We start from the raw sequence: 12057 nt of genomic DNA, 5'->3' as shown, positions 1-12057 counted from the left end.
ATATATGATTTAATGAGCGACGTGACGTAAAAATTGAAAAAATTAATTTTTATTTTATTTTCGTTTTTAGTTGAGAATCGCTGAAGTTATAAACTGCAAGAATATTTATGGTGTCTGAACAATAGTTTTAATCTTTTAATTTAGACTAGAAAAATACCTGAAAATTTAAAAATTAGTTTAATTTTTGGTTAAAGCGCTAGGTTAAATCCAGGTTAAGGCGCAAGCTAGTTATGATCCGGGTTGCAGCGGTAGCTAGCAACCTAGTAAGAGACGATCACGTCCAATGTTAAGAAATATGAAAACCCATAGTTCCTAACAAAGGAGTCAGATCAAAACAAAAAGTACACCATTAGAACCGCCTTGTCCGAAACCCCTGTATAGGAAACTTTCTGTCCCTTGGCTTGAACAGCAAGGGAAATATATTGGCTTGAAAATCAAGAAAAGTGGCAGCTACTACAACATTCTGCCTAAACGGGATATTTTTTTCTTTCTTTTTTTCTTTTCCAAAGATAGCTTGGCACTGGAACATCGTAGAGGGTTGTTCAATAGCTCATTTTAAAGGAAATTAATTGGGTTAAAAACCTTTTGTAACTAAAATAGATTATTTCTAAAAGAGAATAAATTTTTCCACCAAAAACTGCATTTTTGATGTCTTTTCACACTGCAGTCTTTCAAACAAATAATCGTATACCAGCGGTAAGATCTGAACCCACGCCTCCGAAGAGACTGGTGGCTAACACCAGTGCCTTGGACCACTCGGCCAGGCTGCCTCTCATAAATAACTATATATGTGAATCTGGGTTGCAGCAGTAGCTAGTAATCTAGTAAGAGACGATCAGTCCAATGATAAGAAATATAACAAAACTCCTAAAAATAGAGTCAAATCAAAACAAAAAGTACATCATTAGAATTACCTTGTCTGAAACCCTACTAGATAAATAATGAATGTCGTCATAGTTTTATATTAGAGCTATGACGTGAATAGAAAAACACGAAATTATATTGCTGTTTCTGAAGACGTCATGAAATAACATCATTGCGCTATGACGTCATCATGAAATAAAATCATTACGCCGTGACGTCATAATTACTATATAATCCTAGTAAGAGACGATCACGTCCAATGTTAAGAAATATAAAAACCCATAACTCCTAAAAACAGAGTCAGATCAGAACAAAAAGTACACCATTAGAACCTGATTACTACTGATGATGGTCACTGAATATGTGACCGAAATATCTGTTATTTTTTGTAAAATTTATTATACACTGTCTATTAAAAAGGATTTTATCCCTATTTCGAACTTTTACTTTATCGTCATGGAAAGGCAGTGTGGTCTCCGAAATTATCTATGGAACTAGTTAGGAACAGAGTTGTTTTGCCGATTTCAAGACTCCTCCTCCCAGCCAAATGTATAATTTTCATGGTCCAAAGAATGTCCACCAGAAATTTGGAGCTAATCAAACACCAAGGACAAAAAATTACCCCCTTTCCATTACAAAATCTATGCATACATGAAGGATAACTTGAACAATTTACGCCCCTTGTCCCAAGACGTGGGTGTCATGTCCTTCCTGGAGACATTTTTGTTAAACCGTTCAGCTATTTTGAAGAAAAGAGCTACCTCAAAATTTTGACTGAATGTCGGTGGGGCTGTAGCAAAATAACACTTCAAGGCCGCCCGACTCTTTACTAAGTCAACTTGTGCCCACTCCAGTTAGACATACAAGGCTTAGTTTTTTTTGCATTGTTCGTTTTAAATTCGCGTTGTTGTTTTGCCACTGGATACTATGAGGGCGCTAGGGTACGCCTGGGGCAAACGAGTCGAGCCTGAGGGAAGGGGGATTCGTTGCTCTCCAATCTTTTTCGATCCTTGAAAAGGGCACTAGAACTTTCCACTTTTATCAAACTAGTCCCCTCCCGGGATTATAAGACAAAGCCTTCTTTACAATGCAGTTGGGCGAAAAATATTACTAGGGGGTACCCGACTCCTCAAGAAGTCATTTTTGGCCCACCTCTGCTATACAGTTAAGGTTATAGTTTTTTCCCAACTTTCCGTGTCATGCGACAAATTGTGGCTTTCTTAAAGGCAAATTTTATGGCCTTTTTAAAAAAATAATAATACCGTACGTACCACAATTGTTTGCATTTTCAAGCTCAGGCAAACCAGATCTTGTAGACTCAGCATCTTCATTGGGCTTCTCAACCTGCAAAAAGTAGTGTTAATAGAACACAGCATCAAATTCAATATATATTTTAGGGGAAGAAGACTAAAACCAAAGGAATATCCTTGAGGGGACGGCAAGGAAGTCTTTGTTGGAAAGTCTTTGCTTGATTGAAAAAAGTAGAAACAATTCTTTTTAGGGCATCAGATAACAGACATTGTAGCACAAACGGAGTTAATTAGTTTATATATGACCGAGTCTGCTGACACTCGATTCTTCACTATTAAGACTATAAGTTTAGCGAGTACTTACTTAACTGACAGCATCTTAGAGTACAAAAAATATAGCCAGTGGGTGATACAAAGTGTTATATTTACCGAATGCGTTTCAAATGTTTGACCTGAATGTTTTGTTGTTTAAAGTAAATAAGAACAAATAAGCCCTTCCGTTTTCTTGGCATTGTGACAAAAAAAAACATTTCAAAGTTTTTACCTTTATAACTTTAATAAATCCAAAATTATTAAGAATTTCAGGAATGAATATCAGTATATATTAAATTTTCACTTGTATAATTTAACTATAAAGACGTTTATTTCTATAAGCTACGAATATGATATCATCTAGCATACGAACTTTTTTTTAACTTTGATTTTATTGAATATAAAAACACAAATAAAACACAACTCCAGGAACTGATCCCTAGGGCCTAAATGTAGCCCCTGGAGAACTCTAGTATTCGTATTAATGTATCACTGATTATTGACAAAACAACAAATTGTTATGCTTTAAAAGAGAAAAAAAAATACTGAAAGAAAGCACTGTGCACTACATAAAAAAGAGAGAATCCTCCTAAACATTATTTTTTTGTACTAGTAGAAGGAAGATGCTTTTTATAATTGTATCATAATGACGGAACTGAAACAGATTCTTTTATTTCCGGTGGAATATTGTTCCATAATTTCACTCTAGCGTATTTGATAGAAAACGCTAAGATGAAATTTTTGCAAAAAATAGGTTTTTTCAATATTGTGTTTTGTTACCCACAAAAACGAGTAGATGTAATAATTTCCTTTAGAATGAGCCCTTAAACAGCTCTCTATGATGTTCCAGCGCCCCGTTAGCAGCGGAGAAAAACGGAAAAAAGAGGACACTTTAGTTCTACAAATGTAAAAACGTGATTTCCCTTATTGTTCAAGCTAGGGGACAGTAAGCTTTCTGTATAGGGTTTCCAGCCATGGCGATTCCAATAATACTTTTTATTTGAATCCGATACCATGTTTTAAAAGTTTCAGGTTATATTTTTAAATTCCCATAAATTCATTTTCAAAATAAAATTTTAATCCTAAGATTAATTCCTGGATCAAAGTCTTGATGAATTTTGTCTTAAGGAACACAGGAAGGGCAATGGGAGAACATGGAATCAAACGAAGAGGGAAAACTTTTCTGGGCTTAGATTATGCTCATGGTTTAAGCATCCTAGATGAAAGTGTGAGCAGAATGAATGAACTTTTAGAAGTTTTGCGAGTTCAGTGTGCTAGAATAGGTTATAAAATCAATGTGAAGAAGACTAAGTCACCAAGGCTAGGAATAAGTGAAGATGAAAAATGACGTTGGGTAACATAAAGATTGATCAGGTTGACAGCTTCAATTACCTTAGTAATATTATTAGTAAAGATGGTGGAAGCAGTAAAGACGTTAAAAATAGAATAGCCAAAGCTTTCTATCAAGGCTTCAAGGCTTTCAAGGTTTTCAGTAGAGCTTTTTCACAGTAAAAAAAAAAGTTTGGAAGAATAGGAAGATAGTCTTCAAACCAAGATTAGAATTTTGGAAGCTACAGCAATGACAGTGATCAAATATGGTTCTGAAGCATGGGCGCTCCGAAAAGCGGATGAAGATTAACTAGATGTTTCCCAGAGAAATTGCTTACGGATTGTTTTGGGCACCCGGCTGACTGACCGTATTTCAAACAGTAGGCTGTACGAAAAGTGTAGTTTAATCCCGCTCTCTAGGGATATAGTGAGAGACAGGCTGAGAGGACTAGGGCACGTTCTGCGGATGAAGGATGACAGATTGTCGAAGATTGTCCTTTTTGGCCAACCGTTTAGGGCCAAACGTAAAGCAGGTCATCTGTGGTTGAGGTGGGAGGATGTAATAAAGAAAGATTCAAGGGAAATGGGAACTTCCTGGGAGGGTGTGAAGAGGCTGGCTTTAAATTGATTGGGATGGAGGAGAAGCGTGCGTAGCTATGTTGGCCTCAGGCAGCTTGGTACTGCGGTGATATATTAGTAATAGTAGTAGTAGTATCCCTCAATTAGCTATAAGTGACAATTTTTTTGCACTTGCCAGTTTTTTTACGCATTTTTTAATATTGGGTTACTATAGGAGGAGGTTCATCCTTTACTTGGTTACGATGGTGATTTTTTTCCTTTTATTCGATGTTATGAGAAACAGCGACAGATAGCTCGAAATAGATTTTTTTCAGTAAAGCACAAATTTTGTTCTGGTCTTAAGAAGGCACAAAGCGCGTCAGTCCCACTCCTCTTTGCGGCAGTTTCTGCTCATTTTGAGTTTGACTGTTTTTTTTTCTTTTATTGTAATTTCTGTTTATTTTGGGTTTCATTTCTCTGATGACGGAGATTTATGTTAGTTTTCTGCATGAAAACTATTTGACTTTATTTCTGCTCATTTGTGGTTTAATGTACCTCTTTACCTTTCTTTGAAAAACCTTTTTTTTGGAAAAAGTCTTTTTTCATTAATTTATAAAAATAACATACAAAGAGGAATATGAAAAAAAAGAAGAGAAAAATAGAAACAAAAGGACACTGATAAAATTCCGAACAATTATAAACAACTTTAACTTTTAAGAACTCACTCAACATGGGACAAATACTATGCGACTTCACAACACGACACTAGGCAAATGATAGGAGACACATCAGTAGAACATCGCAAATTGGTGCAGTCAGCAAAGCTACGTGACAGTTCAACATTTTTTGACAAATCCCCAAAATACCATGTCATCGGGAGACGCACCTATTACGAGTCTAAAAAGGAACGCAGGGAAAATACTTGCAGGACCTGAAGAATACGGACCATAATTTTGTCAGAGGCGGAAAACCTTACATAAGGATTTCAAAAACAATAAATGTGATGCAAAAAATCTGTTATATAGCCAACCAAGGATTCTCTTATCAAATTAACCCTTCACTCTGGTAATAATCTCAAAGGATTTCCTTAGTTTTTCTTCAAGGAATCAATTACAACCTTTATACTAGATCTAATTTATGTTCCAAATAGAAGGCCTAAATACATAAGAGAACTGGAAGATAAGGTTGTATCTGGACCAACTTGGATTGGACCAGTGGAGGTGATCTCTAGTCTAAATATAAGAAAGTCGATTTTAGAAGTGGCAAATCGAGAGTATTCCTGTTAAAGGATGTATATAAAAGATGAAACGGAAGGATATCACTTGAAATGTCAACAATAACACACTGCATCTGAGGAGCATCCGTTAGGATGAAATCTAAATCTGGAGTGGAACTCGAATTGTGCTCAGAAGAAACGGCTTCAACTTTGGTAGTCAAAAATGTCACTACGAAGAGAAACCTCGTCATCATCATCTGAGAAAAATCCGATTGAATAGGGCTCTTGGGAAATTGATTTCTCCACCTTATTTTCTGATGATTTTACCTCTTCTTGACACAGAAGAGCAAAGTAGCATTTGAGTAAGCGTTGCAGCCTCATTCATACAATCCGTTTTAAAATCACCGCAATATTTTAAAATATTGACTTATTTGCAGATCGAACATCTGGAATGGAATGAGAAAGCGAAGCCCAAGCTGCGGTATATTTACGATAATTATTCTCGTTTCTATAGTTTGTTGGCATATATACACATATCAAAACAGAGGAACCAAAATCAAGCAAAATATGTACATCAGAAGATCCAAAAAAGGCGTGGGAAAATTCTTATTCAGTGCAATCCCTAGCTCACCGGAAGGATGACTAGATGTCAGTTCGGCGGGACGAAGGAATAACCATGATCAGGCGAAAGCTCTAGCTGTCAAACGTTATTAGTACTCAGAAGTTGTCTAGATATGTATACAATCACCTAGGAATTACACAGGAGACTTTAAAACTATTATTACTACTAACAAGTCGCAGTAACACCAAGCCGCCTGGGGCCAACACAGCTACGCACGCTCCCCCTTCATGCTAATCTGTTCAAAACCTCCCTCTTTACACCCTCCCAGGAAGTTCCTATTCCCATTAAATCTTTCTTTGTGACATCCTCCTACTCCAACCGTGGCCGACCTGCTTTCCATTTAGCACTAGACAGACCGAAAAGCAGTCTTTGGGAATCTGCAGAACCTGCTCTAACTATCTCAACCTTTCCCTCATCATAGACCTGGAAAGTAGGATTGAAACACACTTTTCGTACAGCCTACTATTTGAAATACGGTCAGTCTGCCGGGTAGCCAAAACAGTCCGTAGGCAATTTTTCTGGAAAATATCTAGCGAATCTTCCACCGTCTATCAGAGCGTCCATGCTTCAGAACCATACTTGACCACAGTCATCACTGCAGCTTCCAATATTCTAATCTTGGTTCACAGACTTACCTTCCCATTGTTCCAAACTTTTTTCAACTTTGAAAAAACACACTGAGCCTTAGCTATTCTACTTTTAACATATTCACTGCTTCCACCGTCTTTACTAATAATACTACCAAGGTAAGTGAAGCTGTCCACTTGATCGATCTTTTCGTTACCCAACATCACCTTTTCTTCTTCACTTGTTCTTAGCCTTAGTAACATAGTCTTCTTAACATTAATTTTCAAACCTATTCTAGCACCCTCAACTCACAAAACCTCTAAAAATTCATTCATTTTGCTCACACTTTCATCTAGGATACTTAAATCATAAGCATAATTTAAGTCCAGGAATTTTTTTCTTCTTGTGCTCCTTAAGGCAAATTCCATATAAATGATACATATAAATGGGGAAACCCTGCTGGGCTATACATTTGAACGTCGTGCAAATGTATAGCCCAAATTATATATTTTCCATGCATTTTTCGTTGAATGATTACTTGACTCTTTAATTTAACGATAAAGAAGAAATTTTTCAATGGCAAAATTGACACGAAGCCATGTTCGGCCACAATGGACTTCAGGGATAAACAATGGCGCAGGGGGTGGCCTAGGTTCTCCTCGATTGCTCTTGGCTATTAAGAAGGGCACTAGAACTCATGACTTTCGTTTGAATTGCACCTCTGCCATAATTCGACTATTACTGGTTTTTTATGATCATCTCTGGTTAAAATTTACCACATAAAAAAAAAAAAAAAAAACACGCATCTATGAAGCAAAAAATACGAAATTTGGGTTTTCAGTCAGGAAGCTGGGGATTCTGTAAGCGGGTGTTTGTGATTCAAAGATTTGATGCTACAGCCTTCCTTCAAAGAGGATGCCATTTGGTGGTGTTTCCCTTCATTTTTGGAAATTATCCGAAATTAATTATACTAATGACTATAGATGGATACCGTTAAGACAAATTAATTTTATATAATCAATGGATTTTTGATATATACTTTTTCCAAACATCCAGTTTTCTGAGTTTTTACAATAAGGAACGAACTGAACCCATAGTAACTTAAGTATTAAATCAAACAGTTCGTGGTCATAATAGAGAGCTGTGTAATGGTTCATTTTGAAGAAAACTACTGTATATAGAAACCTTTTGTAATTAACAAACTTAATTATTATTATAAAACAAATTGTTACGACATGGTAAAGAACTAACTCATGGCGATAGTAACTAATTTAATTTTGAAAAGAAAGAATTACAGTGGAAACCTAAATGGTAGCATAAGTAAGCTACATGTCTTAGGAACTGCCCACCGGAATTTGAACTCAGATCCCCGGATTCAAAGTCTTATGTTTTAACCACTGCACCAAGAAACGTTCATTAAAGAAAGAACTTTAACGGTATATGATAACTTAAATACCGAACTAAGTGCTAACCACTACACCAAGATACATTCATATAAAAAAAATTTTAACAGTATATAATAACTTGATGATAACTTGAAGACCGAACTCTAATCATCAGCATTGTTAATCAGTTCGTTACATAAAGGATCGATACTGTTAATGGGTGTTTTGTAAGTATCATCCGTATCATGGTTTTAATGATAGCTGAATTACATTTTAAAGAAATTGACCCCGGGTGGCCTTGAACCACCAACCCTTCGCTTAACAGCCGATCGTGTTAGCCCCTTACACCACGACGTCATCAGGTAAAATTGTAAAATTAACAATATGATACATAGAGGTTCGATACAGCTCATTATAATTGGAAGTATGTAAGTTTAATCGGATATTGCTTAAACCTAGTAAAGAACAAACCACGGCAAATAGTAACTAAAAGTTAAAATGGTAAATCCGGGTTGCAGCGGTAGCTAGCAACCTAGTAAGAGACGATCACGTCTAATGTTAAGAAATATAAAAACCCCTAACTCCTAAAAAAAGAGTCAGATCAAAACAAAAAGTACACCATTAGAACCGCCTTGTCCGAAACCCCTATAAAAGAAATTTACCGCCCTGCGGCTTGAATAACAAAGAAAATATATTGGTTTGATAATCAATAAAATTGACTTTAACCACGTTATTCTCCACAAACGGGATATTTTTTTCTTTCTTTCTTTTCCACAGATAGCTTGGCACTGGAACATCGTAGAGAGTTGTTCAATGACTCATTTTAAAGGAAATCTCTAGATCTAGCGCTATTTGTACTTATTTTTTTTTAAATTAATTTTTTTTACGAAAAATTATAATAAAGATCGAACTCTTCCCTATACTAACTTGCATACGCAACTTCACTATAGTTAAGATTACAGTATTTATATCTTTACATTAAAAGACGATCACTGAAATAACAAACCATTCCATACATTGGACTTAGTTAGCTACTTGATTGTTTGAGTTTCGTCTCTTACTATTTAAAATAAGAAAAAGCCGGAGGCTTTTTCCTGCTTGTATTTATAGTTAAAATATAATAAAGAACGACCTCTTGCCTACACTAAATTTTATACGCCAATTAATTGTAGTATAGGTTAGTAATTCAACAGATAGTTTGGCACTGGAACATCGTAGATAGTTGTTCAATGGCTCATTTTAATCCGGGTTGCAGCGGTAGCTAGCAACCTAGTAAGAGATGATCACGTCCAATATTAAGAAATAATTATAATAAAGAACGACCTCTTGGCTATACTAAATTCATCCGGGTTTTACAATAAAGAATGACGACTGGCCCATGTTAACTGAAACATAAATAGGAATTATGTAATTAAATCCGAGTTGCAGCGGTAGCTAGCAACCTAGCAAGAGACGATCACCTCCAATGTTAAAAAATATAAAAACCCATAGTTCCTAAAAAAGGAGTCAGATCAAAACAAAAAGTACGCCATTAGAACCGCCTTGTCCGAAACCCCTGTATAGTAAACTTTCTGTTCCTTGGCTTGAACAGCAAGGGAAATATATAGGCTTGAAAATCAAAAAAAGTGGCAGCTACTACAACATTCTGCCTAAATGGGATATTTTTTTTCTTTTGTATCCAGAAATAGCTTGGCACTGGAACATCGTAGAAAGTTGTTCAATGGCTCATTTTAAAGGAAATTAATTGGGTTAAAAATTTATAGTAACTAAAATAAATTATTTCTAAAAAGGAATAAATTTTTCTACAAAAAACTGTATTTTTGATGTCTTTTCACACTGCAGTCTTTCAAACATAATCGTATACCAGTGGTAAGATTTGAACCCACGCCTCCGAAGAGACTGGTGGCTAACATCAGTGCCTTGGACCACTCGGCCAATCTGCCTCTCATAAATAAATATAAATGTGAATTTGGGTTGCAGCAGTAGCTAGAAACCTAGTAAAAGACGATCAGTCCAAAGCTAAGGAATATAAAAACCCAAAACTCCTAAAAATAGAGTCAGATCAAAACAAAAGTACATCATTAGAACTGCCTTGTCTGAAATCCTACTAGATAAATAATGAATGTCATCATAGTTTTATATTAGAGCTATTACGTGAATAGAAAAACACGAAATTATCTTGTTGTTTCTCAAGACGTCATGAAATAATCCGGCAATGTTATCCAGCAATGTAATCTGGCAATTTCTTAGCAATGTTAAGAAATAAAAAACCCATAGCTCCTAAAAAAGGAGTCAGATAAAAACAAAAATTACACCATTAGAACCGCCTTATCTGAAAGCAAGGGAAATATATTGGCTTGAAAATCAAAGAAAAGTAGCAGCTACTACAACATTCTGCCTAAACGGGATATTTTTTTATTATCCGGGTTGCAGCGGTAGCTAGCAACCTAGTAAGAGACGATCACGTCCAATGTTAAGAAATATAAAAACCCATAGCTCCTAAAATAGGAGTCAGATCAAAACAAAAAGTACACCATTAGAACCGCCTTGTCCGAAACCCCTTTATAGGAAACTTTCTGTCCCTTGGCTTGAACAGCAAGGGAAATATATTGGCTTGAAAATCAAGAAAATTGACTTTAACCACGTTATTCTCCCCAAAAGGGATATTTTTTTCTTTTTTTGTATCCAGAGATAGCTTGGCACTGGAACATCGTAGAGGGTTGTTCAATAGCTCATTTTAAAGGAAATTAATTGGGTTAAAAATCTATAGTAACTAAAATAAATTATTTCTAAAAGAGAATAAATTTTTCCAATAAAAACTGTATTTTTGATGCAGTGACGTCATAATTACTATATAAGATCATCATAGTTTTATATTAGAGCTATGACGTGAATAGAGTGACGTCATAATTAGTATATAAGGAAAGTCAAAACTGAAAATTCTCTCATTCTTGATTATAATAATGGTTAGATCAAAGCAGGCTATACGCAAGTTGAAGAATGAGTACTACACAAACAACAGAGATAGTAACTTTAAAAGAAAAAAGCAAAGGTATTCAACCGACCAGGTGTATCGAGAAGTAATAATTGAGAGAGCAAAACAAAGGTATTCAACCGACCAGGCGTATCGAGAAGTAATAATTGAGATTACATTAAAAGACGATCACTGAAATAACAAACCATTCTATACATTGGACTTAGTTAGCTACTTGTATTTTTGAGTTTCATCTCTTACTATTTAAACGAAGAAAAAGCCGTAGGCCTTTTTCTTTTTGTATTTACAGTAAAAAAACGAACTCAGGCTCAAAGAAACTGAATTATATTAAAAGACGATCATTGGAATAACAAATCATTGTATGCATTCAATTTAGTTATCTACTTGATTGTTAAAGTTCGTTTCTTTCTATTTATAAGAAGATCCGGGTTGCATCCGGGTTGCAGCGGTAACTAGCAACCTAGTAAGAGACGATCACGTCCATCCGGGTTGCAGCGTTATAATAAAGATCGAACTCTTCCCTATACTAACTTGCATACGCAACTTCACTATAGTTAAGATTACAGCATTTATATTTTACATCATTATAAATTATAAAAGGTTCAAATGTTCGAAGATTATAGAGTTAAAAATCTTCCCACACCGGGAATCGAACCCAAGTCTATTAAGTGAAAGTTAACTATCCTAGCCACTAGACCATATGGAACCATAAAGAAGTATGATTTAAGAGCCATATGCATATTATTATTTCACCATACCAATTATAATAAGGCCAAAGCAAAATTGTCGACTTGCAACCTTACTTTTGACACATTAGTTAAATCTTCATCAGGCTTAAAAAATGTTTTGCTAGTTTTACCTCCGGGTTGCAGTGGTAACTAGCAACCTAGTAAGGGACGATCACGTCCAATGTTAAGAAATATAAAAATCCGGGTTGCAGCGGTAGCTAGCAACCTAGT

The sequence above is a fragment of the Artemia sp. Qi Xiang Cuo genome, chromosome 11 (assembly GCF_049724085.1).
Source record: "Artemia sp. Qi Xiang Cuo chromosome 11, ASM4972408v1, whole genome shotgun sequence".
Lineage (NCBI taxonomy): Eukaryota > Metazoa > Arthropoda > Branchiopoda > Anostraca > Artemiidae > Artemia > Artemia sp. Qi Xiang Cuo.
This window is presented reverse-complemented; position numbering follows the sequence as displayed.